At 48.1% G+C, this 27,578-nt stretch overlaps 54 pseudogenes; all 54 read left to right on the forward strand.

The window, feature by feature from the left end:
- The first annotated feature begins 370 nt into the window (after positions 1-370).
- On the forward strand, positions 371-489 carry LOC138659195 (5S ribosomal RNA; annotated as a pseudogene).
- A 76-nt stretch (positions 490-565) lies between these two features.
- Positions 566-684, forward strand: LOC138659579 (5S ribosomal RNA; annotated as a pseudogene).
- Positions 685-760: 76 nt separating this feature from the next.
- Positions 761-879, forward strand: LOC138659645 (5S ribosomal RNA; annotated as a pseudogene).
- Positions 880-955: 76 nt separating this feature from the next.
- Positions 956-1,074, forward strand: LOC138658550 (5S ribosomal RNA; annotated as a pseudogene).
- A 713-nt stretch (positions 1,075-1,787) lies between these two features.
- LOC138658926 (5S ribosomal RNA) lies at positions 1,788-1,906 on the forward strand (annotated as a pseudogene).
- A 76-nt stretch (positions 1,907-1,982) lies between these two features.
- Positions 1,983-2,101, forward strand: LOC138658919 (5S ribosomal RNA; annotated as a pseudogene).
- A 271-nt stretch (positions 2,102-2,372) lies between these two features.
- On the forward strand, positions 2,373-2,491 carry LOC138658551 (5S ribosomal RNA; annotated as a pseudogene).
- An 861-nt stretch (positions 2,492-3,352) lies between these two features.
- On the forward strand, positions 3,353-3,471 carry LOC138658734 (5S ribosomal RNA; annotated as a pseudogene).
- Positions 3,472-3,547: 76 nt separating this feature from the next.
- Positions 3,548-3,666, forward strand: LOC138659443 (5S ribosomal RNA; annotated as a pseudogene).
- A 76-nt stretch (positions 3,667-3,742) lies between these two features.
- On the forward strand, positions 3,743-3,861 carry LOC138658552 (5S ribosomal RNA; annotated as a pseudogene).
- Positions 3,862-3,937: 76 nt separating this feature from the next.
- LOC138659580 (5S ribosomal RNA) lies at positions 3,938-4,056 on the forward strand (annotated as a pseudogene).
- Positions 4,057-4,574: 518 nt separating this feature from the next.
- LOC138658927 (5S ribosomal RNA) lies at positions 4,575-4,693 on the forward strand (annotated as a pseudogene).
- A 76-nt stretch (positions 4,694-4,769) lies between these two features.
- Positions 4,770-4,888, forward strand: LOC138658930 (5S ribosomal RNA; annotated as a pseudogene).
- A 271-nt stretch (positions 4,889-5,159) lies between these two features.
- Positions 5,160-5,278, forward strand: LOC138658553 (5S ribosomal RNA; annotated as a pseudogene).
- Positions 5,279-5,354: 76 nt separating this feature from the next.
- Positions 5,355-5,473, forward strand: LOC138658555 (5S ribosomal RNA; annotated as a pseudogene).
- Positions 5,474-5,549: 76 nt separating this feature from the next.
- On the forward strand, positions 5,550-5,668 carry LOC138658556 (5S ribosomal RNA; annotated as a pseudogene).
- Positions 5,669-5,744: 76 nt separating this feature from the next.
- Positions 5,745-5,863, forward strand: LOC138658557 (5S ribosomal RNA; annotated as a pseudogene).
- Positions 5,864-6,529: 666 nt separating this feature from the next.
- On the forward strand, positions 6,530-6,648 carry LOC138658928 (5S ribosomal RNA; annotated as a pseudogene).
- A 76-nt stretch (positions 6,649-6,724) lies between these two features.
- Positions 6,725-6,843, forward strand: LOC138658943 (5S ribosomal RNA; annotated as a pseudogene).
- Positions 6,844-6,919: 76 nt separating this feature from the next.
- Positions 6,920-7,038, forward strand: LOC138659336 (5S ribosomal RNA; annotated as a pseudogene).
- Positions 7,039-7,114: 76 nt separating this feature from the next.
- On the forward strand, positions 7,115-7,233 carry LOC138659837 (5S ribosomal RNA; annotated as a pseudogene).
- Positions 7,234-7,895: 662 nt separating this feature from the next.
- LOC138659337 (5S ribosomal RNA) lies at positions 7,896-8,014 on the forward strand (annotated as a pseudogene).
- Positions 8,015-8,090: 76 nt separating this feature from the next.
- Positions 8,091-8,209, forward strand: LOC138658558 (5S ribosomal RNA; annotated as a pseudogene).
- Positions 8,210-8,875: 666 nt separating this feature from the next.
- LOC138658929 (5S ribosomal RNA) lies at positions 8,876-8,994 on the forward strand (annotated as a pseudogene).
- Positions 8,995-9,070: 76 nt separating this feature from the next.
- On the forward strand, positions 9,071-9,189 carry LOC138659933 (5S ribosomal RNA; annotated as a pseudogene).
- Positions 9,190-9,265: 76 nt separating this feature from the next.
- Positions 9,266-9,384, forward strand: LOC138659444 (5S ribosomal RNA; annotated as a pseudogene).
- A 76-nt stretch (positions 9,385-9,460) lies between these two features.
- On the forward strand, positions 9,461-9,579 carry LOC138658704 (5S ribosomal RNA; annotated as a pseudogene).
- Positions 9,580-9,655: 76 nt separating this feature from the next.
- On the forward strand, positions 9,656-9,774 carry LOC138659700 (5S ribosomal RNA; annotated as a pseudogene).
- Positions 9,775-10,046: 272 nt separating this feature from the next.
- LOC138658931 (5S ribosomal RNA) lies at positions 10,047-10,165 on the forward strand (annotated as a pseudogene).
- Positions 10,166-10,436: 271 nt separating this feature from the next.
- Positions 10,437-10,555, forward strand: LOC138659338 (5S ribosomal RNA; annotated as a pseudogene).
- A 271-nt stretch (positions 10,556-10,826) lies between these two features.
- On the forward strand, positions 10,827-10,945 carry LOC138658559 (5S ribosomal RNA; annotated as a pseudogene).
- Positions 10,946-11,021: 76 nt separating this feature from the next.
- Positions 11,022-11,140, forward strand: LOC138659838 (5S ribosomal RNA; annotated as a pseudogene).
- A 272-nt stretch (positions 11,141-11,412) lies between these two features.
- Positions 11,413-11,531, forward strand: LOC138658932 (5S ribosomal RNA; annotated as a pseudogene).
- Positions 11,532-11,997: 466 nt separating this feature from the next.
- Positions 11,998-12,116, forward strand: LOC138659581 (5S ribosomal RNA; annotated as a pseudogene).
- A 76-nt stretch (positions 12,117-12,192) lies between these two features.
- On the forward strand, positions 12,193-12,311 carry LOC138658561 (5S ribosomal RNA; annotated as a pseudogene).
- A 666-nt stretch (positions 12,312-12,977) lies between these two features.
- LOC138658933 (5S ribosomal RNA) lies at positions 12,978-13,096 on the forward strand (annotated as a pseudogene).
- Positions 13,097-13,172: 76 nt separating this feature from the next.
- Positions 13,173-13,291, forward strand: LOC138659678 (5S ribosomal RNA; annotated as a pseudogene).
- Positions 13,292-13,367: 76 nt separating this feature from the next.
- Positions 13,368-13,486, forward strand: LOC138659445 (5S ribosomal RNA; annotated as a pseudogene).
- Positions 13,487-13,562: 76 nt separating this feature from the next.
- Positions 13,563-13,681, forward strand: LOC138658562 (5S ribosomal RNA; annotated as a pseudogene).
- Positions 13,682-13,757: 76 nt separating this feature from the next.
- On the forward strand, positions 13,758-13,876 carry LOC138659582 (5S ribosomal RNA; annotated as a pseudogene).
- Positions 13,877-14,589: 713 nt separating this feature from the next.
- LOC138658954 (5S ribosomal RNA) lies at positions 14,590-14,708 on the forward strand (annotated as a pseudogene).
- Positions 14,709-14,784: 76 nt separating this feature from the next.
- On the forward strand, positions 14,785-14,903 carry LOC138659340 (5S ribosomal RNA; annotated as a pseudogene).
- Positions 14,904-14,979: 76 nt separating this feature from the next.
- LOC138659840 (5S ribosomal RNA) lies at positions 14,980-15,098 on the forward strand (annotated as a pseudogene).
- Positions 15,099-15,565: 467 nt separating this feature from the next.
- Positions 15,566-15,684, forward strand: LOC138659138 (5S ribosomal RNA; annotated as a pseudogene).
- Positions 15,685-15,955: 271 nt separating this feature from the next.
- LOC138659841 (5S ribosomal RNA) lies at positions 15,956-16,074 on the forward strand (annotated as a pseudogene).
- A 443-nt stretch (positions 16,075-16,517) lies between these two features.
- Positions 16,518-16,636, forward strand: LOC138659139 (5S ribosomal RNA; annotated as a pseudogene).
- A 271-nt stretch (positions 16,637-16,907) lies between these two features.
- On the forward strand, positions 16,908-17,026 carry LOC138659584 (5S ribosomal RNA; annotated as a pseudogene).
- Positions 17,027-18,129: 1,103 nt separating this feature from the next.
- On the forward strand, positions 18,130-18,248 carry LOC138659842 (5S ribosomal RNA; annotated as a pseudogene).
- Positions 18,249-19,081: 833 nt separating this feature from the next.
- On the forward strand, positions 19,082-19,200 carry LOC138658780 (5S ribosomal RNA; annotated as a pseudogene).
- An 833-nt stretch (positions 19,201-20,033) lies between these two features.
- LOC138658781 (5S ribosomal RNA) lies at positions 20,034-20,152 on the forward strand (annotated as a pseudogene).
- Positions 20,153-22,379: 2,227 nt separating this feature from the next.
- Positions 22,380-22,498, forward strand: LOC138659843 (5S ribosomal RNA; annotated as a pseudogene).
- An 857-nt stretch (positions 22,499-23,355) lies between these two features.
- LOC138659844 (5S ribosomal RNA) lies at positions 23,356-23,474 on the forward strand (annotated as a pseudogene).
- Positions 23,475-24,331: 857 nt separating this feature from the next.
- On the forward strand, positions 24,332-24,450 carry LOC138659845 (5S ribosomal RNA; annotated as a pseudogene).
- Positions 24,451-25,283: 833 nt separating this feature from the next.
- LOC138658782 (5S ribosomal RNA) lies at positions 25,284-25,402 on the forward strand (annotated as a pseudogene).
- The last annotated feature ends 2,176 nt before the right edge of the window (positions 25,403-27,578 follow it).

Raw genomic sequence — 27,578 nt, forward strand, 5'->3', positions numbered from 1 at the left:
GAATGTGCCTGCCCTCGTCAGATAGCAAATGCAAAGCAGCTTGAGGCTGGGCAAGTACCAGCATGGGAGACTGGCTGGGAATCCCTGGTGCCATTGACGTTTCTTTTTTTTTCATCAAAGCTTACACTTACGATTCTATTCCTCTTGAAAAGGCCCGCAGAGTTGCTCACTATCTGTCAATGGCCACTCTAAGCTGAATGTGCCTGCTCTCGTCAGATCGCAAATGCTAAGCAGCTTGAGGCTGGGCAAGTACCAGCATGGGAGACTGGCTGGGAATCCCTGGTACCGCTAACGTGCTTTTTGTTTTTATCAAAGCTTACCCTTACGATTTTTTTCCGCTTGAAAAGACCCGCACTGGTGCTAACGATCTGTCAATGGTCACTCTAAGCTGAATGTGCCTGCCCTCGTCAGATCGCAAATACAAAGCAGCTTGAGGCTGGGCAAGTACCAGCATGGGAGACTGGCTGGGAATCCCTGGTACCGTTGACGTGCTTTTTGTTTTTATCAAAGCTTACCCTTACGATTTTTTTCCGCTTGAAAAGACCCGCACTGGTGCTAACTATCTGTCAACGGTCACTCTAAGCTGAATGTGCCTGCCCTCGTCAGATCGCAATTGCAAAGCAGCTTGAGGCTGGGCAAGTACCAGCATGGGAGACTGGCTGGGAATCCCTGGTACCGTTGACGTGCTTTTTGTTTTTATCAAAGCTTACCCTTACGATTTTTTTCCGCTTGAAAAGACCCGCACTGGTGCTAACTATCTGTCAACGGTCACTCTAAGCTGAATGTGCCTGCCCTCGTCAGATCGCAAATGCAAAGCAGCTTGAGGCTGGGCAAGTACCAGCATGGGAAACTGGCTGGGAATCCCTGGTACCGTTGACGTGCTTTTTGTTTTTATCAAAGCTTACCCTTACGATTTTTTTCCGCTTGAAAAGACCCGCACTGGTGCTAACTATCTGTCAACGGTCACTCTAAGCTGAATGTGCCTGCCCTCGTCAGATCGCAAATGCAAAGCAGCTTGAGGCTGGGCAAGTACCAGCATGGGAGACTGGCTGGGAATCCCTGGTACCGTTGACGTGCTTTTTGTTTTTATCAAAGCTTACCCTTACGATTTTTTTCCGCTTGAAAAGACCCGCACTGGTGCTAACTATCTGTCAACATTCACTCTAAGCTGAATGTGCCTGCCCTCGTCAGATCGCAATTGCAAAGCAGCTTGAGGCTGGGCAAGTACCAGCATGGGAGACTGGCTGGGAATCCCTGGTACCGTTGACGTGCTTTTTGTTTTTATCAAAGCTTACCCTTACGATTTTTTTCCGCTTGAAAAGACCCGCACTGGTGCTAACGATCTGTCAACGGTCACTCTAAGCTGAAGACCCAAATTTGTGCTACAGACCTATCTGTCAATTACTTCTTTATGCTGAATGGGCCTGCCCTCGTCAGATCGCAAATGCTGAGCTACTTGAGGCTGGGCAAGTACCAGCATGGGAGACTGGCTGGGAATTCCTGGTACCGTTGACATGCTTTTTAGTTTTCATCAAAGCTTTGTATTACGATTCTCTTCCTCTTGAAAAAACTTGCGGAGTTGCTAACAATCCATCAATGGCCGCACTAAGCTCAATGTTCCTGCCTTCGTCAGATCACAAATGCAAAGTAGCTTGAGGCTGGGCAAGTATCAGCTTGGTAGACTGGCAGGGAATACCTGGCACGGTTCCCACATTGTTTTGTTTTTATCAAAGCTTACACTTACGATTTTTTCCGCTTGAAAAGACCCGCACAGGTGCTAACTGTCTGTCAATGGCCACTCTAAGCTGAATGTGCCTGCCCTCGTCAGATCGCAAATGCAAAGCAGCTTGAGGCTGGGCAAGTACCAGCATGGGAGACTGGCTGGGAATCCCTGGTGCCATTGACGTTTCTTTTTTTTTCATCAAAGCTTACCCTTACGATTCTATTCCTCTTGAAAAGGCCCGCAGAGTTGCTCACTATCTGTCAATGGCCACTCTAAGCTGAATGTGCCTGCTCTCGTCAGATCGCAAATGCTAAGCAGCTTGAGGCTGGGCAAGTACCAGCATGGGAGACTGGCTGGGAATCCCTGGTACCGTTGACGTGCTTTTTGTTTTTATCAAAGCTTACCCTTACGATTTTTTTCCGCTTGAAAAGACCCGCACTGGTGCTAACTATCTGTCAACGGTCACTCTAAGCTGAATGTGCCTGCCCTCTTCAGATCGCAAATGCTTAGCAGCTTGAGGCTGGGCAAGTACCAGCATGGGAGACTGGCTGGGAATCCCTGGTACCGTTGACGTGCTTTTTGTTTTTATCAAAGCTTACCCTTACGATTTTTTTCCGCTTGAAAAGACCCGCACTGGTGCTAACTATCTGTCAACGGTCACTCTAAGCTGAATGTGCCTGCCCTCGTCAGATCGCAAATGCAAAGCAGCTTGAGGCTGGGCAAGTACCAGCATGGGAGACTGGCTGGGAATCCCTGGTACCGTTGACGTGCTTTTTGTTTTTATCAAAGCTTACCCTTACGATTTTTTTCCGCTTGAAAAGACCCGCACTGGTGCTAACTATCTGTCAACGGTCACTCTAAGCTGAATGTGCCTGCCCTCGTCAGATCGAAAATGCAAAGCAGCTTGAGGCTGGGCAAGTACCAGCATGGGAGACTGGCTGGGAATCCCTGGTACCGTTAACGTGCTTTTTGTTTTTATCAAAGCTTACCCTTACGATTTTTTGCCGCTTGAAAAGACCCAAATTTGTGCTACAGACCTATCTGTCAATTACTTCTTTATGCTGAATGGGCCTGCCCTCGTCAGATCGCAAATGCTGAGCTACTTGAGGCTGGGCAAGTACCAGCATGGGAGACTGGCTGGGAATTCCTGGTACCGTTGACATGCTTTTTAGTTTTCATCAAAGCTTTGTATTACGATTCTCTTCCTCTTGAAAAAACTTGCGGAGTTGCTAACAATCCATCAATGGCCGCACTAAGCTCAATGTTCCTGCCTTCGTCAGATCACAAATGCAAAGTAGCTTGAGGCTGGGCAAGTATCAGCTTGGTAGACTGGCAGGGAATCCCTGGCACGGTTCCCACATTGTTTTGTTTTTATCAAAGCTTACACTTACGATTTTTTCCGCTTGAAAAGACCCGCACAGGTGCTAACTGTCTGTTAATGGCCACTCTAAGCTGAATGTGCCTGCCCTCGTCAGATCGCAAATGCAAAGCAGCTTGAGGCTGGGCAAGTACCAGCATGGGAGACTGGCTGGGAATCCCTGGTGCCATTGACGTTTCTTTTTTTTTCATCAAAGCTTACCCTTACGATTCTATTCCTCTTGAAAAGGCCCGCAGAGTTGCTCACTATCTGTCAATGGCCACACTAAGCTGAATGTGCCTGCTCTCGTCAGATTGCAAATGCTAAGCAGCTTGAGGCTGGGCAAGTACCAGCATTGGAGACTGGCTGGGAATCCCTGGTACCGTTGACGTGCTTTTTGTTTTTATCAAAGCTTACCCTTACGATTTTTTTCCGCTTGAAAAGACCCGCACTGGTGCTAACTATCTGTCAACGGTCACTCTAAGCTGAATGTGCCTGCCCTCTTCAGATCGCAAATGCAAAGCAGCTTGAGGCTGGGCAAGTACCAGCATGGGAGACTGGCTGGGAATCCCTGGTACCGTTGACGTGCTTTTTGTTTTTATCAAAGCTTACCCTTATGATTTTTTTCCGCTTGAAAAGACCCGCACTGGTGCTAACTATCTGTCAACGGTCACTCTAAGCTGAATGTGCCTGCCCTCGTCAGATCGCAAATGCAAAGCAGCTTGAGGCTGGGCAAGTACCAGCATGGGAGACTGGCTGGGAATCCCTGGTACCGTTGACGTGCTTTTTGTTTTTATCAAAGCTTACCCTTACGATTTTTTTCCGCTTGAAAAGACCCGCACTGGTGCTAACTATCTGTCAACGGTCACTCTAAGCTGAATGTGCCTGCCCTCGTCAGATCGCAATTGCAAAGCAGCTTGAGGCTGGGCAAGTACCAGCATGGGAGACTGGCTGGGAATCCCTGGTACCGTTGACGTGCTTTTTGTTTTTATCAAAGCTTACCCTTACGATTTTTTTCCGCTTGAAAAGACCCGCACTGGTGCTAACGATCTGTCAATGGTCACTCTAAGCTGAAGACCCAAATTTGTGCTACAGACCTATCTGTCAATTACTTCTTTATGCTGAATGGGCCTGCCCTCGTCAGATCGCAAATGCTGAGCTACTTGAGGCTGGGCAAGTACCAGCATGGGAGACTGGCTGGGAATTCCTGGTACCGTTGACATGCTTTTTAGTTTTCATCAAAGCTTTGTATTACGATTCTCTTCCTCTTGAAAAAACTTGCGGAGTTGCTAACAATCCATCAATGGCCGCACTAAGCTCAATGTTCCTGCCTTCGTCAGATCACAAATGCAAAGTAGCTTGAGGCTGGGCAAGTATCAGCTTGGTAGACTGGCAGGGAATCCCTGGCACGGTTCCCACATTGTTTTGTTTTTATCAAAGCTTACACTTACGATTTTTTCCGCTTGAAAAGACCCGCACAGGTGCTAACCGTCTGTCAATGGCCACTCTAAGCTGAATGTGCCTGCCCTCGTCAGATCGCAAATGCAAAGCAGCTTGAGGCTGGGCAAGTACCAGCATGGGAGACTGGCTGGGAATCCCTGGTGCCATTGACGTTTCTTTTTTTTTCATCAAAGCTTACCCTTACGATTCTATTCCTCTTGAAAAGGCCCGCAGAGTTGCTCACTATCTGTCAATGGCCACTCTAAGCTGAATGTGCCTGCTCTCGTCAGATCGCAAATGCTAAGCAGCTTGAGGCTGGGCAAGTACCAGCATGGGAGACTGGCTGGGAATCCCTGGTACCGTTGACGTGCTTTTTGTTTTTATCAAAGCTTACCCTTACGATTTTTTTCCGCTTGAAAAGACCCGCACTGGTGCTAACTATCTGTCAACGGTCACTCTAAGCTGAATGTGCCTGCCCTCTTCAGATCGCAAATGCTTAGCAGCTTGAGGCTGGGCAAGTACCAGCATGGGAGACTGGCTGGGAATCCCTGGTACCGTTGACGTGCTTTTTGTTTTTATCAAAGCTTACCCTTACGATTTTTTTCCGCTTGAAAAGACCCGCACTGGTGCTAACTATCTGTCAACGGTCACTCTAAGCTGAATGTGCCTGCCCTCGTCAGATCGCAAATGCAAAGCAGCTTGAGGCTGGGCAAGTACCAGCATGGGAGACTGGCTGGGAATCCCTGGTACCGTTGACGTGCTTTTTGTTTTTATCAAAGCTTACCCTTACGATTTTTTTCCGCTTGAAAAGACCCGCACTGGTGCTAACTATCTGTCAACGGTCACTCTAAGCTGAATGTGCCTGCCCTCGTCAGATCGCAAATGCAAAGCAGCTTGAGGCTGGGCAAGTACCAGCATGGGAGACTGGCTGGGAATCCCTGGTACCGTTGACGTGCTTTTTGTTTTTATCAAAGCTTACCCTTACGATTTTTTTCCGCTTGAAAAGACCCGCACTGGTGCTAACTATCTGTCAACGGTCACTCTAAGCTGAATGTGCCTGCCCTCGTCAGATCGCAAATGCAAAGCAGCTTGAGGCTGGGCAAGTACCAGCATGGGAGACTGGCTGGGAATCCCTGGTACCGTTGACGTGCTTTTTGTTTTTATCAAAGCTTACCCTTACGATTTTTTTCCGCTTGAAAAGACCCGCACTGGTGCTAACTATCTGTCAACGGTCACTCTAAGCTGAATGTGCCTGCCCTCGTCAGATCGCAAATGCAAAGCAGCTTGAGGCTGGGCAAGTACCAGCATGGGAGACTGGCTGGGAATCCCTGGTACCGTTGACGTGCTTTTTGTTTTTATCAAAGCTTACCCTTACGATTTTTTTCCGCTTGAAAAGACCCGCACTGGTGCTAACTATCTGTCAACGGTCACTCTAAGCTGAATGTGCCTGCCCTCGTCAGATCGCAAATGCAAAGCAGCTTGAGGCTGGGCAAGTACCAGCATGGGAGACTGGCTGGGAATCCCTGGTACCGTTAACGTGCTTTTTGTTTTTATCAAAGCTTACCCTTACGATTTTTTGCCGCTTGAAAAGACCCAAATTTGTGCTACAGACCTATCTGTCAATTACTTCTTTATTCTGAATGGGCCTGCCCTCGTCAGATCGCAAATGCTGAGCTACTTGAGGCTGGGCAAGTACCAGCATGGGAGACTGGCTGGGAATTCCTGGTACCGTTGACATGCTTTTTAGTTTTCATCAAAGCTTTGTATTACGATTCTCTTCCTCTTGAAAAAACTTGCGGAGTTGCTAACAATCCATCAATGGCCGCACTAAGCTCAATGTTCCTGCCTTCGTCAGATCACAAATGCAAAGTAGCTTGAGGCTGGGCAAGTATCAGCTTGGTAGACTGGCAGGGAATCCCTGGCACGGTTCCCACATTGTTTTGTTTTTATCAAAGCTTACACTTACGATTTTTTCCGCTTGAAAAGACCCGCACAGGTGCTAACTGTCTGTCAATGGCCACTCTAAGCTGAATGTGCCTGCCCTCGTCAGATCGCAAATGCAAAGCAGCTTGAGGCTGGGCAAGTACCAGCATGGGAGACTGGCTGGGAATCCCTGGTGCCATTGACGTTTCTTTTTTTTTCATCAAAGCTTACCCTTACGATTCTATTCCTCTTGAAAAGGCCCGCAGAGTTGCTCACTATCTGTCAATGGCCACTCTAAGCTGAATGTGCCTGCTCTCGTCAGATCGCAAATGCTAAGCAGCTTGAGGCTGGGCAAGTACCAGCATGGGAGACTGGCTGGGAATCCCTGGTACCGTTGACGTGCTTTTTGTTTTTATCAAAGCTTACCCTTACGATTTTTTTCCGCTTGAAAAGACCCGCACTGGTGCTAACGATCTGTCAATGGTCACTCTAAGCTGAATGTGCCTGCCCTCGTCAGATCGCAAATGCAAAGCAGCTTGAGGCTGGGCAAGTACCAGCATGGGAGACTGGCTGGGAATCCCTGGTACCGTTGACGTGCTTTTTGTTTTTATCAAAGCTTACCCTTACGATTTTTTTCCGCTTGAAAAGACCCGCACTGGTGCTAACGATCTGTCAACGGTCACTCTAAGCTGAATGTGCCTGCCCTCGTCAGATCGCAAATGCAAAGCAGCTTGAGGCTGGGCAAGTACCAGCATGGGAGACTGGCTGGGAATCCCTGGTACCGTTGACATGCTTTTTAGTTTTCATCAAAGCTTTGTATTACGATTCTCTTCCTCTTGAAAAAACTTGCGGAGTTGCTAACAATTCATCAATGGCCGCACTGAGCTCAATGTTCCTGCCTTCGTCAGATCACAAATGCAAAGTAGCTTGAGGCTGGGCAAGTATCAGCTTGGTAGACTGGCAGGGAATCCCTGGCACGGTTCCCACATTGTTTTGTTTTTATCAAAGCTTACACTTACGATTTTTTCCGCTTGAAAAGACCCGCACAGGTGCTAACTGTCTGTCAATGGCCTCTCTAAGCTGAATGTGCCTGCCCTCGTCAGATCGCAAATGCAAAGCAGCTTGAGGCTGGGCAAGTACCAGCATGGGAGACTGGCTGGGAATCCCTGGTGCCATTGACGTTTCTTTTTTTTTCATCAAAGCTTACCCTTACGATTCTATTCCTCTTGAAAAGGCCCGCAGAGTTGCTCACTATCTGTCAATGGCCACTCTAAGCTGAATGTGCCAGCTCTCGTCAGATCGCAAATGCTAAGCAGCTTGAGGCTGGGCAAGTACCAGCATGGGACACTGGCTGGGAATCCCTGGTACCGCTGACGTGCTTTTTGTTTTTATCAAAGCTTACCCTTACGATTTTTTTCCGCTTGAAAAGACCCGCACTGGTGCTAACGATCTGTCAATGGTCACTCTAAGCTGAATGTGCCTGCCCTCGTCAGATCGCAAATGCAAAGCAGCTTGAGGCTGGGCAAGTACCAGCATGGGAGACTGGCTGGGAATCCCTGGTACCGTTGACGTGCTTTTTGTTTTTATCAAAGCTTACCCTTACGATTTTTTTCCGCTTGAAAAGACCCGCACTGGTGCTAACTATCTGTCAACGGTCACTCTAAGCTGAATGTGCCTGCCCTCGTCAGATCGCAAATGCAAAGCAGCTTGAGGCTGGGCAAGTACCAGCATGGGAGACTGGCTGGGAATCCCTGGTACCGTTGACGTGCTTTTTGTTTTTATCAAAGCTTACCCTTACGATTTTTTTCCGCTTGAAAAGACCCGCACTGGTGCTAACTATCTGTCAACGGTCACTCTAAGCTGAATGTGCCTGCCCTCGTCAGATCGCTAATGCAAAGCAGCTTGAGGCTGGGCAAGTACCAGCATGGGAGACTGGCTGGGAATCCCTGGTACCGTTAACGTGCTTTTTGTTTTTATCAAAGCTTACCCTTACGATTTTTTGCCGCTTGAAAAGACCCAAATTTGTGCTACAGACCTATCTGTCAATTACTTCTTTATTCTGAATGGGCCTGCCCTCGTCAGATCGCAAATGCTGAGCTACTTGAGGCTGGGCAAGTACCAGCATGGGAGACTGGCTGGGAATTCCTGGTACCGTTGACATGCTTTTTAGTTTTCATCAAAGCTTTGTATTACGATTCTCTTCCTCTTGAAAAAACTTGCGGAGTTGCTAACAATCCATCAATGGCCGCACTAAGCTCAATGTTCCTGCCTTCGTCAGATCACAAATGCAAAGTAGCTTGAGGCTGGGCAAGTATCAGCTTGGTAGACTGGCAGGGAATCCCTGGCACGGTTCCCACATTGTTTTGTTTTTATCAAAGCTTACACTTACGATTTTTTCCGCTTGAAAAGACCCGCACAGGTGCTAACTGTCTGTCAATGGCCACTCTAAGCTGAATGTGCCTGCCCTCGTCAGATCGCAAATGCAAAGCAGCTTGAGGCTGGGCAAGTACCAGCATGGGAGACTGGCTGGGAATCCCTGGTGCCATTGACGTTTCTTTTTTTTTCATCAAAGCTTACCCTTACGATTCTATTCCTCTTGAAAAGGCCCGCAGAGTTGCTCACTATCTGTCAATGGCCACTCTAAGCTGAATGTGCCTGCTCTCGTCAGATCGCAAATGCTAAGCAGCTTGAGGCTGGGCAAGTACCGGCATGGGAGACTGTCTGGGAATCCCTGGTACCGTTGGCGTGCTTTTTGTTTTTATCAAAGCTTACCCTTACGATTTTTTTCCGCTTGAAAAGACCCGCACTGGTGCTAATTATCTGTCAACGGTCACTCTAAGCTGAATGTGCCTGCCCTCTTCAGATCGCAAATGCAAAGCAGCTTGAGGCTGGGCAAGTACCAGCATGGGAGACTGGCTGGGAATCCCTGGTACCGTTGACGTGCTTTTTGTTTTTATCAAAGCTTACCCTTACGATTTTTTTCCGCTTGAAAAGACCCGCACTGGTGCTAACTATCTGTCAACGGTCACTCTAAGCTGAATGTTCCTGCCCTCGTCAGATCGCAAATGCAAAGCAGCTTGAGGCTGGGCAAGTACCAGCATGGGAGACTGGCTGGGAATCCCTGGTACCGTTGACGTGCTTTTTGTTTTTATCAAAGCTTACCCTTACGATTTTTTTCCGCTTGAAAAGACCCGCACTGGTGCTAACTATCTGTCAACGGTCACTCTAAGCTGAATGTGCCTGCCCTCGTCAGATCGCAAATGCAAAGCAGCTTGAGGCTGGGCAAGTACCAGCATGGGAGACTGGCTGGGAATCCCTGGTACCGTTGACTTGCTTTTTAGTTTTCATCAAAGCTTTGTATTACGATTCTCTTCCTCTTGAAAAAACTTGCGGAGTTGCTAACAATCCATCAATGGCCGCACTAAGCTCAATGTTCCTGCCTTCGTCAGATCACAAATGCAAAGTAGCTTGAGGCTGGGCAAGTATCAGCTTGGTAGACTGGCAGGGAATCCCTGGCACGGTTCCCACATTGTTTTGTTTTTATCAAAGCTTACACTTACGATTTTTTCCGCTTGAAAAGACCCGCACAGGTGCTAACTGTCTGTCAATGGCCACTCTAAGCTGAATGTGCCTGCCCTCGTCAGATCGCAAATGCAAAGCAGCTTGAGGCTGGGCAAGTACCAGCATGGGAGACTGGCTGGGAATCCCTGGTGCCATTGACGTTTCTTTTTTTTTCATCAAAGCTTACCCTTACGATTCTATTCCTCTTGAAAAGGCCCGCAGAGTTGCTCACTATCTGTCAATGGCCACTCTAAGCTGAATGTGCCTGCTCTCGTCAGATCGCAAATGCTAAGCAGCTTGAGGCTGGGCAAGTACCAGCATGGGAGACTGGCTGGGAATCCCTGGTACCGCTAACGTGCTTTTTGTTTTTATCAAAGCTTACCCTTACGATTTTTTTCCGCTTGAAAAGACCCGCACTGGTGCTAACGATCTGTCAATGGTCACTCTAAGCTGAATGTGCCTGCCCTCGTCAGATCGCAAATGCAAAGCAGCTTGAGGCTGGGCAAGTACCAGCATGGGAGACTGGCTGGGAATCCCTGGTACCGTTGACGTGCTTCTTGTTTTTATCAAAGCTTACCCTTACGATTTTTTTCCGCTTGAAAAGACCCGCACTGGTGCTAACTATCTGTCAACGGTCACTCTAAGCTGAATGTGCCTGCCCTCGTCAGATTGCAATTGCAAAGCAGCTTGAGGCTGGGCAAGTACCAGCATGGGAGACTGGCTGGGAATCCCTGGTACCGTTGACGTGCTTTTTGTTTTTATCAAAGCTTACCCTTACGATTTTTTTCCGCTTGAAAAGACCCGCACTGGTGCTAACTATCTGTCAACGGTCACTCTAAGCTGAATGTGCCTGCCCTCGTCAGATCGCAAATGCAAAGCAGCTTGAGGCTGGGCAAGTACCAGCATGGGAGACTGGCTGGGAATCCCTGGTACCGTTGACGTGCTTTTTGTTTTTATCAAAGCTTACCCTTACGATTTTTTTCCGCTTGAAAAGACCCGCACTGGTGCTAACTATCTGTCAACGGTCACTCTAAGCTGAATGTGCCTGCCCTCGTCAGATCGCAAATGCAAAGCAGCTTGAGGCTGGGCAAGTACCAGCATGGGAGACTGGCTGGGAATCCCTGGTACCGTTGACATGCTTTTTAGTTTTCATCAAAGCTTTGTATTACGATTCTCTTCCTCTTGAAAAAACTTGCGGAGTTGCTAACAATCCATCAATGGCCGCACTAAGCTCAATGTTCCTGCCTTCGTCAGATCACAAATGCAAAGTAGCTTGAGGCTGGGCAAGTATCAGCTTGGTAGACTGGCAGGGAATCCCTGGCACGGTTCCCACATTGTTTTGTTTTTATCAAAGCTTACACTTACGATTTTTTCCGCTTGAAAAGACCCGCACAGGTGCTAACTGTCTGTCAATGGCCACTCTAAGCTGAATGTGCCTGCCCTCGTCAGATCGCAAATGCAAAGCAGCTTGAGGCTGGGCAAGTACCAGCATGGGAGACTGGCTGGGAATCCCTGGTGCCATTGACGTTTCTTTTTTTTTCATCAAAGCTTACCCTTACGATTCTATTCCTCTTGAAAAGGCCCGCAGAGTTGCTCACTATCTGTCAATGGCCACTCTAAGCTGAATGTGCCTGCTCTCGTCAGATCGCAAATGCTAAGCAGCTTGAGGCTGGGCAAGTACCAGCATGGGAGACTGGCTGGGAATCCCTGGTACCGCTAACGTGCTTTTTGTTTTTATCAAAGCTTACCCTTACGATTTTTTTCCGCTTGAAAAGACCCGCACTGGTGCTAATGATCTGTCAATGGTCACTCTAAGCTGAATGTGCCTGCCCTCGTCAGATCGCAAATGCAAAGCAGCTTGAGGCTGGGCAAGTACCAGCATGGGAGACTGGCTGGGAATCCCTGGTACCGTGGACGTGCTTTTTGTTTTTATCAAAGCTTACCCTTACGATTTTTTTCCGCTTGAAAAGACCCGCACTGGTGCTAACTATCTGTCAACGGTCACTCTAAGCTGAATGTGCCTGCCCTCGTCAGATCGCAATTGCAAAGCAGCTTGAGGCTGGGCAAGTACCAGCATGGGAGACTGGCTGGGAATCCCTGGTACCGTTGACGTGCTTTTTGTTTTTATCAAAGCTTACCCTTACGATTTTTTTCCGCTTGAAAAGACCCGCACTGGTGCTAACTATCTGTCAACGGTCACTCTAAGCTGAATGTGCCTGCCCTCGTCAGATCGCAAATGCAAAGCAGCTTGAGGCTGGGCAAGTACCAGCATGGGAGACTGGCTGGGAATCCCTGGTACCGTTGACGTGCTTTTTGTTTTTATCAATGCTTACCCTTACGATTTTTTTCCGCTTGAAAAGACCCGCACTGGTGCTAACTATCTGTCAACGGTCACTCTAAGCTGAATGTGCCTGCCCTCGTCAGATCGCAAATGCAAAGCAGCTTGAGGCTGGGCAAGTACCAGCATGGGAGACTGGCTGGGAATCCCTGGTACCGTTAACGTGCTTTTTGTTTTTATCAAAGCTTACCCTTACGATTTTTTGCCGCTTGAAAAGACCCAAATTTGTGCTACAGACCTATCTGTCAATTACTTCTTTATGCTGAATGGGCCTGCCCTCGTCAGATCGCAAATGCTGAGCTACTTGAGGCTGGGCAAGTACCAGCATGGGAGACTGGCTGGGAATTCCTGGTACCGTTGACATGCTTTTTAGTTTTCATCAAAGCTTTGTATTACGATTCTCTTCCTCTTGAAAAAACTTGCGGAGTTGCTAACAATCCATCAATGGCCGCACTAAGCTCAATGTTCCTGCCTTCGTCAGATCACAAATGCAAAGTAGCTTGAGGCTGGGCAAGTATCAGCTTGGTAGACTGGCAGGGAATCCCTGGCACGGTTCCCACATTGTTTTGTTTTTATCAAAGCTTACACTTACGATTTTTTCCGCTTGAAAAGACCCGCACAGGTGCTAACTGTCTGTCAATGGCCACTCTAAGCTGAATGTGCCTGCCCTCGTCAGATCGCAAATGCAAAGCAGCTTGAGGCTGGGCAAGTACCAGCATGGGAGACTGGCTGGGAATCCCTGGTGCCATTGACGTTTCTTTTTTTTTCATCAAAGCTTACCCTTACGATTCTATTCCTCTTGAAAAGGCCCGCAGAGTTGCTCACTATCTGTCAATGGCCACTCTAAGCTGAATGTGCCTGCTCTCGTCAGATCGCAAATGCTAAGCAGCTTGAGGCTGGGCAAGTACCAGCATGGGGGACTGGCTGGGAATCCCTGGTACCGTTGACGTGCTTTTTGTTTTTATCAAAGCTTACCCTTACGATTTTTTTCCGCTTGAAAAGACCCGCACTGGTGCTAACTATCTGTCAACGGTCACTCTAAGCTGAATGTGCCTGCCCTCTTCAGATCGCAAATGCAAAGCAGCTTGAGGCTGGGCAAGTACCAGCATGGGAGACTGGCTGGGAATCCCTGGTACCGTTGACGTGCTTTTTGTTTTTATCAAAGCTTACCCTTACGATTTTTTTCCGCTTGAAAAGACCCGCACTGGTGCTAACTATCGGTCAACGGTCACTCTAAGCTGAATGTGCCTGCCCTCGTCAGATCGCAAATGCAAAGCAGCTTGAGGCTGGGCAAGTACCAGCATGGGAGACTGGCTGGGAATCCCTGGTACCGTTGACGTGCTTTTTGTTTTTATCAAAGCTTACCCTTACGATTTTTTTCCGCTTGAAAAGACCCGCACTGGTGCTAACTATCTGTCAACGGTCACTCTAAGCTGAATGTGCCTGCCCTCGTCAGATCGCAATTGCAAAGCAGCTTGAGGCTGGGCAAGTACCAGCATGGGAGACTGGCTGGGAATCCCTGGTACCGTTGACGTGCTTTTTGTTTTTATCAAAGCTTACCCTTACGATTTTTTTCCGCTTGAAAAGACCCGCACTGGTGCTAACGATCTGTCAACGGTCACTCTAAGCTGAAGACCCAAATTTGTGCTACAGACCTATCTGTCAATTACTTCTTTATGCTGAATGGGCCTGCCCTCGTCAGATCGCAAATGCTGAGCTACTTGAGGCTGGGCAAGTACCAGCATGGGAGACTGGCTGGGAATTCCTGGTACCGTTGACATGCTTTTTAGTTTTCATCAAAGCTTTGTATTACGATTCTCTTCCTCTTGAAAAAACTTGCGGAGTTGCTAACAATCCATCAATGGCCGCACTAAGCTCAATGTTCCTGCCTTCGTCAGATCACAAATGCAAAGTAGCTTGAGGCTGGGCAAGTATCAGCTTGGTAGACTGGCAGGGAATCCCTGGCACGGTTCCCACATTGTTTTGTTTTTATCAAAGCTTACACTTACGATTTTTTCCGCTTGAAAAGACCCGCACAGGTGCTAACTGTCTGTCAATGGCCACTCTAAGCTGAATGTGCCTGCCCTCGTCAGATCGCAAATGCAAAGCAGCTTGAGGCTGGGCAAGTACCAGCATGGGAGACTGGCTGGGAATCCCTGGTGCAATTGACGTTTCTTTTTTTTTCATCAAAGCTTACCCTTACGATTCTATTCCTCTTGAAAAGGCCCGCAGAGTTGCTCACTATCTGTCAATGGCCACTCTAAGCTGAATGTGCCTGCTCTCGTCAGATCGCAAATGCTAAGCAGCTTGAGGCTGGGCAAGTACCAGCATGGGAGACTGGCTGGGAATCCCTGGTACCGTTGACGTGCTTTTTGTTTTTATCAAAGCTTACCCTTACGATTTTTTTCCGCTTGAAAAGACCCGCACTGGTGCTAACGATCTGTCAATGGTCACTCTAAGCTGAATGTGCCTGCCCTCGTCAGATCGCAAATGCAAAGCAGCTTGAGGCTGGGCAAGTACCAGCATGGGAGACTGGCTGGGAATCCCTGGTACCGTTGACGTGCTTTTTGTTTTTATCAAAGCTTACCCTTACGATTTTTTTCCGCTTGAAAAGACCCGCACTGGTGCTAACTATCTGTCAACGGTCACTCTAAGCTGAATGTGCCTGCCCTCGTCAGATCGCAAATGCAAAGCAGCTTGAGGCTGGGCAAGTACCAGCATGGGAGACTGGCTGGGAATCCCTGGTACCGTTGACATGCTTTTTAGTTTTCATCAAAGCTTTGTATTACGATTCTCTTCCTCTTGAAAAAACTTGCGGAGTTGCTAACAATCCATCAATGGCCGCACTAAGCTCAATGTTCCTGCCTTCGTCAGATCACAAATGCAAAGTAGCTTGAGGCTGGGCAAGTATCAGCTTGGTAGACTGGCAGGGAATCCCTGGCACGGTTCCCACATTGTTTTGTTTTTATCAAAGCTTACACTTACGATTTTTTCCGCTTGAAAAGACCCGCACAGGTGCTAACTGTCTGTCAATGGCCACTCTAAGCTGAATGTGCCTGCCCTCGTCAGATCGCAAATGCAAAGCAGCTTGAGGCTGGGCAAGTACCAGCATGGGAGACTGGCTGGGAATCCCTGGTGCCATTGACGTTTCTTTTTTTTTCATCAAAGCTTACCCTTACGATTCTATTCCTCTTGAAAAGGCCCGCAGAGTTGCTCACTATCTGTCAATGGCCACTCTAAGCTGAATGTGCCTGCTCTCGTCAGATCGCAAATGCTAAGCAGCTTGAGGCTGGGCAAGTACCAGCATGGGAGACTGGCTGGGAATCCCTGGTACCGCTGACGTGCTTTTTGTTTTTATCAAAGCTTACCCTTACGATTTTTTTCCGCTTGAAAAGACCCGCACTGGTGCTAACGATCTGTCAATGGTCACTCTAAGCTGAATGTGCCTGCCCTCGTCAGATCACAAATGCAAAGCAGCTTGAGGCTGGGCAAGTACCAGCATGGGAGACTGGCTGGGAATCCCTGGTACCGTTGACGTGCTTTTTGTTTTTATCAAAGCTTACCCTTACGATTTTTTTCCGCTTGAAAAGACCCGCACTGGTGCTAACTATCTGTCAACGGTCACTCTAAGCTGAATGTGCCTGCCCTCGTCAGATCGCAAATGCAAAGCAGCTTGAGGCTGGGCAAGTACCAGCATGGGAGACTGGCTGGGAATCCCTGGTACCGTTGACATGCTTTTTAGTTTTCATCAAAGCTTTGTATTACGATTCTCTTCCTCTTGAAAAAACTTGCGGAGTTGCTAACAATCCATCAATGGCCGCACTAAGCTCAATGTTCCTGCCTTCGTCAGATCACAAATGCAAAGTAGCTTGAGGCTGGGCAAGTATCAGCTTGGTAGACTGGCAGGGAATCCCTGGCACGGTTCCCACATTGTTTTGTTTTTATCAAAGCTTACACTTACGATTTTTTCCGCTTGAAAAGACCCGCACAGGTGCTAACTGTCTGTCAATGGCCACTCTAAGCTGAATGTGCCTGCCCTCGTCAGATCGCAAATGCAAAGCAGCTTGAGACTGGCTGGGAATCCCTGGTGCCATTGACGTTTCTTTTTTTTTCATCAAAGCTTACCCTTACGATTCTATTCCTCTTGAAAAGGCCCGCAGAGTTGCTCACTATCTGTCAATGGCCACTCTAAGCTGAATGTGCCTGCTCTCGTCAGATCGCAAATGCTAAGCAGCTTGAGGCTGGGCAAGTACCAGCATGGGAGACTGGCTGGGAATCCCTGGTACCGCTGACGTGCTTTTTGTTTTTATCAAAGCTTACCCTTACGATTTTTTTCCGCTTGAAAAGACCCGCACTGGTGCTAACGATCTGTCAATGGTCACTCTAAGCTGAATGTGCCTGCCCTCGTCAGATCACAAATGCAAAGCAGCTTGAGGCTGGGCAAGTACCAGCATGGGAGACTGGCTGGGAATCCCTGGTACCGTTGACGTGCTTTTTGTTTTTATCAAAGCTTACCCTTACGATTTTTTTCCGCTTGAAAAGACCCGCACTGGTGCTAACTATCTGTCAACGGTCACTCTAAGCTGAATGTGCCTGCCCTCGTCAGATCGCAATTGCAAAGCAGCTTGAGGCTGGGCAAGTACCAGCATGGGAGACTGGCTGGGAATCCCTGGTACCGTTGACGTGCTTTTTGTTTTTATCAAAGCTTACCCTTACGATTTTTTTCCGCTTGAAATGACCCGCACTGGTGCTAACGATCTGTCAACGGTCACTCTAAGCTGAAGACCCAAATTTGTGCTACAGACCTATCTGTCAATTACTTCTTTATGCTGAATGGGCCTGCCCTCGTCAGATCGCAAATGCTGAGCTACTTGAGGCTGGGCAAGTACCAGCATGGGAGACTGGCTGGGAATTCCTGGTACCGTTGACATGCTTTTTAGTTTTCATCAAAGCTTTGTATTACGATTCTCTTCCTCTTGAAAAAACTTGCGGAGTTGCTAACAATCCATCAATGGCCGCACTAAGCTCAATGTTCCTGCCTTCGTCAGATCACAAATGCAAAGTAGCTTGAGGCTGGGCAAGTATCAGCTTGGTAGACTGGCAGGGAATCCCTGGCACGGTTCCCACATTGTTTTGTTTTTATCAAAGCTTACACTTACGATTTTTTCCGCTTGAAAAGACCCGCACAGGTGCTAACTGTCTGTCAATGGCCACTCTAAGCTGAATGTGCCTGCCCTCGTCAGATCGCAAATGCAAAGCAGCTTGAGGCTGGGCAAGTACCAGCATGGGAGACTGGCTGGGAATCCCTGGTGCAATTGACGTTTCTTTTTTTTTCATCAAAGCTTACCCTTACGATTCTATTCCTCTTGAAAAGGCCCGCAGAGTTGCTCACTATCTGTCAATGGCCACTCTAAGCTGAATGTGCCTGCTCTCGTCAGATCGCAAATGCTAAGCAGCTTGAGGCTGGGCAAGTACCAGCATGGGAGACTGGCTGGGAATCCCTGGTACCGTTGACGTGCTTTTTGTTTTTATCAAAGCTTACCCTTACGATTTTTTTCCGCTTGAAAAGACCCGCACTGGTGCTAACGATCTGTCAATGGTCACTCTAAGCTGAATGTGCCTGCCCTCGTCAGATCGCAAATGCAAAGCAGCTTGAGGCTGGGCAAGTACCAGCATGGGAGACTGGCTGGGAATCCCTGGTACCGTTGACGTGCTTTTTGTTTTTATCAAAGCTTACCCTTACGATTTTTTTCCGCTTGAAAAGACCCGCACTGGTGCTAACTATCTGTCAACGGTCACTCTAAGCTGAATGTGCCTGCCCTCGTCAGATCGCAAATGCAAAGCAGCTTGAGGCTGGGCAAGTACCAGCATGGGAGACTGGCTGGGAATCCCTGGTACCGTTGACATGCTTTTTAGTTTTCATCAAAGCTTTGTATTACGATTCTCTTCCTCTTGAAAAAACTTGCGGAGTTGCTAACAATCCATCAATGGCCGCACTAAGCTCAATGTTCCTGCCTTCGTCAGATCACAAATGCAAAGTAGCTTGAGGCTGGGCAAGTATCAGCTTGGTAGACTGGCAGGGAATCCCTGGCACGGTTCCCACATTGTTTTGTTTTTATCAAAGCTTACACTTACGATTTTTTCCGCTTGAAAAGACCCGCACAGGTGCTAACTGTCTGTCAATGGCCACTCTAAGCTGAATGTGCCTGCCCTCGTCAGATCGCAAATGCAAAGCAGCTTGAGACTGGCTGGGAATCCCTGGTGCCATTGACGTTTCTTTTTTTTTCATCAAAGCTTACCCTTACGATTCTATTCCTCTTGAAAAGGCCCGCAGAGTTGCTCACTATCTGTCAATGGCCACTCTAAGCTGAATGTGCCTGCTCTCGTCAGATCGCAAATGCTAAGCAGCTTGAGGCTGGGCAAGTACCAGCATGGGAGACTGGCTGGGAATCCCTGGTACCGCTGACGTGCTTTTTGTTTTTATCAAAGCTTACCCTTACGATTTTTTTCCGCTTGAAAAGACCCGCACTGGTGCTAACGATCTGTCAATGGTCACTCTAAGCTGAATGTGCCTGCCCTCGTCAGATCACAAATGCAAAGCAGCTTGAGGCTGGGCAAGTACCAGCATGGGAGACTGGCTGGGAATCCCTGGTACCGTTGACGTGCTTTTTGTTTTTATCAAAGCTTACCCTTACGATTTTTTTCCGCTTGAAAAGACCCGCACTGGTGCTAACGATCTGTCAATGGTCACTCTAAGCTGAATGTGCCTGCCCTCGTCAGATCGCAAATGCAAAGCAGCTTGAGGCTGGGCAAGTACCAGCATGGGAGACTGGCTGGGAATCCCTGGTACCGTTGACATGCTTTTTAGTTTTCATCAAAGCTTTGTATTACGATTCTCTTCCTCTTGAAAAAACTTGCGGAGTTGCTAACAATCCATCAATGGCCGCACTAAGCTCAATGTTCCTGCCTTCGTCAGATCACAAATGCAAAGTAGCTTGAGGCTGGGCAAGTATCAGCTTGGTAGACTGGCAGGGAATCCCTGGCACGGTTCCCACATTGTTTTGTTTTTATCAAAGCTTACACTTACGATTTTTTCCGCTTGAAAAGACCCGCACAGGTGCTAACTGTCTGTCAATGGCCACTCTAAGCTGAATGTGCCTGCCCTCGTCAGATCGCAAATGCAAAGCAGCTTGAGACTGGCTGGGAATCCCTGGTGCCATTGACGTTTCTTTTTTTTTCATCAAAGCTTACCCTTACGATTCTATTCCTCTTGAAAAGGCCCGCAGAGTTGCTCACTATCTGTCAATGGCCACTCTAAGCTGAATGTGCCTGCTCTCGTCAGATCGCAAATGCTAAGCAGCTTGAGGCTGGGCAAGTACCAGCATGGGAGACTGGCTGGGAATCCCTGGTACCGCTGACGTGCTTTTTGTTTTTATCAAAGCTTACCCTTACGATTTTTTTCCGCTTGAAAAGACCCGCACTGGTGCTAACGATCTGTCAATGGTCACTCTAAGCTGAATGTGCCTGCCCTCGTCAGATCACAAATGCAAAGCAGCTTGAGGCTGGGCAAGTACCAGCATGGGAGACTGGCTGGGAATCCCTGGTACCGTTGACGTGCTTTTTGTTTTTATCAAAGCTTACCCTTACGATTTTTTTCCGCTTGAAAAGACCCGCACTGGTGCTAACGATCTGTCAATGGTCACTCTAAGCTGAATGTGCCTGCCCTCGTCAGATCGCAAATGCAAAGCAGCTTGAGGCTGGGCAAGTACCAGCATGGGAGACTGGCTGGGAATCCCTGGTACCGTTGACATGCTTTTTAGTTTTCATCAAAGCTTTGTATTACGATTCTCTTCCTCTTGAAAAAACTTGCGGAGTTGCTAACAATCCATCAATGGCCGCACTAAGCTCAATGTTCCTGCCTTCGTCAGATCACAAATGCAAAGTAGCTTGAGGCTGGGCAAGTATCAGCTTGGTAGACTGGCAGGGAATCCCTGGCACGGTTCCCACATTGTTTTGTTTTTATCAAAGCTTACACTTACGATTTTTTCCGCTTGAAAAGACCCGCACAGGTGCTAACTGTCTGTCAATGGCCACTCTAAGCTGAATGTGCCTGCCCTCGTCAGATCGCAAATGCAAAGCAGCTTGAGGCTGGGCAAGTACCAGCATGGGAGACTGGCTGGGAATCCCTGGTGCCGTTGACGTGCTTTTTGTTTTTATCAAAGCTTACCCTTACGATTTTTTTCCGCTTGAAAAGACCCGCACTGGTGCTAACTATCTGTCAACGGTCACTCTAAGCTGAATGTGCCTGCCCTCGTCAGATCGCAAATGCAAAGCAGCTTGAGGCTGGGCAAGTACCAGCATGGGAGACTGGCTGGGAATCCCTGGTACCGTTGACGTGCTTTTTGTTTTTATCAAAGCTTACCCTTACGATTTTTTTCCGCTTGAAAAGACCCGCACTGGTGCTAACTATCTGTCAACGGTCACTCTAAACTGAATGTGCCTGCCCTCGTCAGATCGCAAATGCAAAGCAGCTTGAGGCTGGGCAAGTACCAGCATGGGAGACTGGCTGGGAATCCCTGGTACCGTTGACGTGCTTTTTGTTTTTATCAAAGCTTACCCTTACGATTTTTTTCCGCTTGAAAAGACCCGCACTGGTGCTAACTATCTGTCAACGGTCACTCTAAGCTGAATGTGCCTGCCCTCGTCAGATCGCAAATGCAAAGCAGCTTGAGGCTGGGCAAGTACCAGCATGGGAGACTGGCTGGGAATCCCTGGTACCGTTAACGTGCTTTTTGTTTTTATCAAAGCTTACCCTTACGATTTTTTGCCGCTTGAAAAGACCCAAATTTGTGCTACAGACCTATCTGTCAATTACTTCTTTATTCTGAATGGGCCTGCCCTCGTCAGATCGCAAATGCTGAGCTACTTGAGGCTGGGCAAGTACCAGCATGGGAGACTGGCTGGGAATTCCTGGTACCGTTGACATGCTTTTTAGTTTTCATCAAAGCTTTGTATTACGATTCTCTTCCTCTTGAAAAAACTTGCGGAGTTGCTAACAATCCATCAATGGCCGCACTAAGCTCAATGTTCCTGCCTTCGTCAGATCACAAATGCAAAGTAGCTTGAGGCTGGGCAAGTATCAGCTTGGTAGACTGGCAGGGAATCCCTGGCACGGTTCCCACATTGTTTTGTTTTTATCAAAGCTTACACTTACGATTTTTTCCGCTTGAAAAGACCCGCACAGGTGCTAACTGTCTGTCAATGGCCACTCTAAGCTGAATGTGCCTGCCCTCGTCAGATCGCAAATGCAAAGCAGCTTGAGGCTGGGCAAGTACCAGCATGGGAGACTGGCTGGGAATCCCTGGTGCCATTGACGTTTCTTTTTTTTTCATCAAAGCTTACCCTTACGATTCTATTCCTCTTGAAAAGGCCCGCAGAGTTGCTCACTATCTGTCAATGGCCACTCTAAGCTGAATGTGCCTGCTCTCGTCAGATCGCAAATGCTAAGCAGCTTGAGGCTGGGCAAGTACCAGCATGGGAGACTGGCTGGGAATCCCTGGTACCGTTGACGTGCTTTTTGTTTTTATCAAAGCTTACCCTTACGATTTTTTTCCGCTTGAAAAGACCCGCACTGGTGCTAATTATCTGTCAACGGTCACTCTAAGCTGAATGTGCCTGCCCTCTTCAGATCGCAAATGCAAAGCAGCTTGAGGCTGGGCAAGTACCAGCATGGGAGACTGGCTGGGAATCCCTGGTACCGTTGACGTGCTTTTTGTTTTTATCAAAGCTTACCCTTACGATTTTTTTCCGCTTGAAAAGACCCGCACTGGTGCTAACTATCTGTCAACGGTCACTCTAAGCTGAATGTGCCTGCCCTCGTCAGATCGCAAATGCAAAGCAGCTTGAGGCTGGGCAAGTACCAGCATGGGAGACTGGCTGGGAATCCCTGGTACCGTTGACGTGCTTTTTGTTTTTATCAAAGCTTACCCTTACGATTTTTTTCCGCTTGAAAAGACCCGCACTGGTGCTAACTCTCTGTCAACGGTCACTCTAAGCTGAATGTGCCTGCCCTCGTCAGATCGCAAATGCAAAGCAGCTTGAGGCTGGGCAAGTACCAGCATGGGAGACTGGCTGGGAATCCCTGGTACCGTTGACATGCTTTTTAGTTTTCATCAAAGCTTTGTATTACGATTCTCTTCCTCTTGAAAAAACTTGCGGAGTTGCTAACAATCCATCAATGGCCGCACTAAGCTCAATGTTCCTGCCTTCGTCAGATCACAAATGCAAAGTAGCTTGAGACTGGGCAAGTATCAGCTTGGTAGACTGGCAGGGAATCCCTGGCACGGTTCCCACATTGTTTTGTTTTTATCAAAGCTTACACTTACGATTTTTTCCGCTTGAAAAGACCCGCACAGGTGCTAACTGTCTGTCAATGGCCACTCTAAGCTGAATGTGCCTGCCCTCGTCAGATTGCAAATGCAAAGCAGCTTGAGGCTGGGCAAGTACCAGCATGGGAGACTGGCTGGGAATCCCTGGTGCAATTGACGTTTCTTTTTTTTTCATCAAAGCTTACCCTTACGATTCTATTCCTCTTGAAAAGGCCCGCAGAGTTGCTCACTATCTGTCAATGGCCACTCTAAGCTGAATGTGCCTGCTCTCGTCAGATCGCAAATGCTAAGCAGCTTGAGGCTGGGCAAGTACCAGCATGGGAGACTGGCTGGGAATCCCTGGTACCGTTGACGTGCTTTTTGTTTTTATCAAAGCTTACCCTTACGATTTTTTTCCGCTTGAAAAGACCCGCACTGGTGCTAACGATCTGTCAATGGTCACTCTAAGCTGAATGTGCCTGCCCTCGTCAGATCGCAAATGCAAAGCAGCTTGAGGCTGGGCAAGTACCAGCATGGGAGACTGGCTGGGAATCCCTGGTACCGTTGACGTGCTTTTTGTTTTTATCAAAGCTTACCCTTACGATTTTTTTCCGCTTGAAAAGACCCGCACTGGTGCTAACTATCTGTCAACGGTCACTCTAAGCTGAATGTGCCTGCCCTCGTCAGATCGCAAATGCAAAGCAGCTTGAGGCTGGGCAAGTACCAGCATGGGAGACTGGCTGGGAATCCCTGGTACCGTTGACATGCTTTTTAGTTTTCATCAAAGCTTTGTATTACGATTCTCTTCCTCTTGAAAAAACTTGCGGAGTTGCTAACAATCCATCAATGGCCGCACTAAGCTCAATGTTCCTGCCTTCGTCAGATCACAAATGCAAAGTAGCTTGAGGCTGGGCAAGTATCAGCTTGGTAGACTGGCAGGGAATCCCTGGCACGGTTCCCACATTGTTTTGTTTTTATCAAAGCTTACACTTACGATTTTTTCCGCTTGAAAAGACCCGCACAGGTGCTAACTGTCTGTCAATGGCCACTCTAAGCTGAATGTGCCTGCCCTCGTCAGATCGCAAATGCAAAGCAGCTTGAGGCTGGGCAAGTACCAGCATGGGAGACTGGCTGGGAATCCCTGGTGCAATTGACGTTTCTTTTTTTTTCATCAAAGCTTACCCTTACGATTCTATTCCTCTTGAAAAGGCCCGCAGAGTTGCTCACTATCTGTCAATGGCCACTCTAAGCTGAATGTGCCTGCTCTCGTCAGATCGCAAATGCTAAGCAGCTTGAGGCTGGGCAAGTACCAGCATGGGAGACTGGCTGGGAATCCCTGGTACCGTTGACGTGCTTTTTGTTTTTATCAAAGCTTACCCTTACGATTTTTTTCCGCTTGAAAAGACCCGCACTGGTGCTAACGATCTGTCAATGGTCACTCTAAGCTGAATGTGCCTGCCCTCGTCAGATCGCAAATGCAAAGCAGCTTGAGGCTGGGCAAGTACCAGCATGGGAGACTGGCTGGGAATCCCTGGTACCGTTGACGTGCTTTTTGTTTTTATCAAAGCTTACCCTTACGATTTTTTTCCGCTTGAAAAGACCCGCACTGGTGCTAACTATCTGTCAACGGTCACTCTAAGCTGAATGTGCCTGCCCTCGTCAGATCGCAAATGCAAAGCAGCTTGAGGCTGGGCAAGTACCAGCATGGGAGACTGGCTGGGAATCCCTGGTACCGTTGACATGCTTTTTAGTTTTCATCAAAGCTTTGTATTACGATTCTCTTCCTCTTGAAAAAACTTGCGGAGTTGCTAACAATCCATCAATGGCCGCACTAAGCTCAATGTTCCTGCCTTCGTCAGATCACAAATGCAAAGTAGCTTGAGGCTGGGCAAGTATCAGCTTGGTAGACTGGCAGGGAATCCCTGGCACGGTTCCCACATTGTTTTGTTTTTATCAAAGCTTACACTTACGATTTTTTCCGCTTGAAAAGACCCGCACAGGTGCTAACTGTCTGTCAATGGCCACTCTAAGCTGAATGTGCCTGCCCTCGTCAGATCGCAAATGCAAAGCAGCTTGAGACTGGCTGGGAATCCCTGGTGCCATTGACGTTTCTTTTTTTTTCATCAAAGCTTACCCTTACGATTCTATTCCTCTTGAAAAGGCCCGCAGAGTTGCTCACTATCTGTCAATGGCCACTCTAAGCTGAATGTGCCTGCTCTCGTCAGATCGCAAATGCTAAGCAGCTTGAGGCTGGGCAAGTACCAGCATGGGAGACTGGCTGGGAATCCCTGGTACCGCTGACGTGCTTTTTGTTTTTATCAAAGCTTACCCTTACGATTTTTTTCCGCTTGAAAAGACCCGCACTGGTGCTAACGATCTGTCAATGGTCACTCTAAGCTGAATGTGCCTGCCCTCGTCAGATCACAAATGCAAAGCAGCTTGAGGCTGGGCAAGTACCAGCATGGGAGACTGGCTGGGAATCCCTGGTACCGTTGACGTGCTTTTTGTTTTTATCAAAGCTTACCCTTACGATTTTTTTCCGCTTGAAAAGACCCGCACTGGTGCTAACGATCTGTCAATGGTCACTCTAAGCTGAATGTGCCTGCCCTCGTCAGATCGCAAATGCAAAGCAGCTTGAGGCTGGGCAAGTACCAGCATGGGAGACTGGCTGGGAATCCCTGGTACCGTTGACATGCTTTTTAGTTTTCATCAAAGCTTTGTATTACGATTCTCTTCCTCTTGAAAAAACTTGCGGAGTTGCTAACAATCCATCAATGGCCGCACTAAGCTCAATGTTCCTGCCTTCGTCAGATCACAAATGCAAAGTAGCTTGAGGCTGGGCAAGTATCAGCTTGGTAGACTGGCAGGGAATCCCTGGCACGGTTCCCACATTGTTTTGTTTTTATCAAAGCTTACACTTACGATTTTTTCCGCTTGAAAAGACCCGCACAGGTGCTAACTGTCTGTCAATGGCCACTCTAAGCTGAATGTGCCTGCCCTCGTCAGATCGCAAATGCAAAGCAGCTTGAGGCTGGGCAAGTACCAGCATGGGAGACTGGCTGGGAATCCCTGGTGCCGTTGACGTGCTTTTTGTTTTTATCAAAGCTTACCCTTACGATTTTTTTCCGCTTGAAAAGACCCGCACTGGTGCTAACTATCTGTCAACGGTCACTCTAAGCTGAATGTGCCTGCCCTCGTCAGATCGCAAATGCAAAGCAGCTTGAGGCTGGGCAAGTACCAGCATGGGAGACTGGCTGGGAATCCCTGGTACCGTTGACGTGCTTTTTGTTTTTATCAAAGCTTACCCTTACGATTTTTTTCCGCTTGAAAAGACCCGCACTGGTGCTAACTATCTGTCAACGGTCACTCTAAACTGAATGTGCCTGCCCTCGTCAGATCGCAAATGCAAAGCAGCTTGAGGCTGGGCAAGTACCAGCATGGGAGACTGGCTGGGAATCCCTGGTACCGTTGACGTGCTTTTTGTTTTTATCAAAGCTTACCCTTACGATTTTTTTCCGCTTGAAAAGACCCGCACTGGTGCTAACTATCTGTCAACGGTCACTCTAAGCTGAATGTGCCTGCCCTCGTCAGATCGCAAATGCAAAGCAGCTTGAGGCTGGGCAAGTACCAGCATGGGAGACTGGCTGGGAATCCCTGGTACCGTTAACGTGCTTTTTGTTTTTATCAAAGCTTACCCTTACGATTTTTTGCCGCTTGAAAAGACCCAAATTTGTGCTACAGACCTATCTGTCAATTACTTCTTTATTCTGAATGGGCCTGCCCTCGTCAGATCGCAAATGCTGAGCTACTTGAGGCTGGGCAAGTACCAGCATGGGAGACTGGCTGGGAATTCCTGGTACCGTTGACATGCTTTTTAGTTTTCATCAAAGCTTTGTATTACGATTCTCTTCCTCTTGAAAAAACTTGCGGAGTTGCTAACAATCCATCAATGGCCGCACTAAGCTCAATGTTCCTGCCTTCGTCAGATCACAAATGCAAAGTAGCTTGAGGCTGGGCAAGTATCAGCTTGGTAGACTGGCAGGGAATCCCTGGCACGGTTCCCACATTGTTTTGTTTTTATCAAAGCTTACACTTACGATTTTTTCCGCTTGAAAAGACCCGCACAGGTGCTAACTGTCTGTCAATGGCCACTCTAAGCTGAATGTGCCTGCCCTCGTCAGATCGCAAATGCAAAGCAGCTTGAGGCTGGGCAAGTACCAGCATGGGAGACTGGCTGGGAATCCCTGGTGCCATTGACGTTTCTTTTTTTTTCATCAAAGCTTACCCTTACGATTCTATTCCTCTTGAAAAGGCCCGCAGAGTTGCTCACTATCTGTCAATGGCCACTCTAAGCTGAATGTGCCTGCTCTCGTCAGATCGCAAATGCTAAGCAGCTTGAGGCTGGGCAAGTACCAGCATGGGAGACTGGCTGGGAATCCCTGGTACCGTTGACGTGCTTTTTGTTTTTATCAAAGCTTACCCTTACGATTTTTTTCCGCTTGAAAAGACCCGCACTGGTGCTAATTATCTGTCAACGGTCACTCTAAGCTGAATGTGCCTGCCCTCTTCAGATCGCAAATGCAAAGCAGCTTGAGGCTGGGCAAGTACCAGCATGGGAGACTGGCTGGGAATCCCTGGTACCGTTGACGTGCTTTTTGTTTTTATCAAAGCTTACCCTTACGATTTTTTTCCGCTTGAAAAGACCCGCACTGGTGCTAACTATCTGTCAACGGTCACTCTAAGCTGAATGTGCCTGCCCTCGTCAGATCGCAAATGCAAAGCAGCTTGAGGCTGGGCAAGTACCAGCATGGGAGACTGGCTGGGAATCCCTGGTACCGTTGACGTGCTTTTTGTTTTTATCAAAGCTTA

This window comes from Ranitomeya imitator, chromosome 1 (assembly GCF_032444005.1).
Source record: "Ranitomeya imitator isolate aRanImi1 chromosome 1, aRanImi1.pri, whole genome shotgun sequence".
Taxonomy (NCBI): domain Eukaryota; kingdom Metazoa; phylum Chordata; class Amphibia; order Anura; family Dendrobatidae; genus Ranitomeya; species Ranitomeya imitator.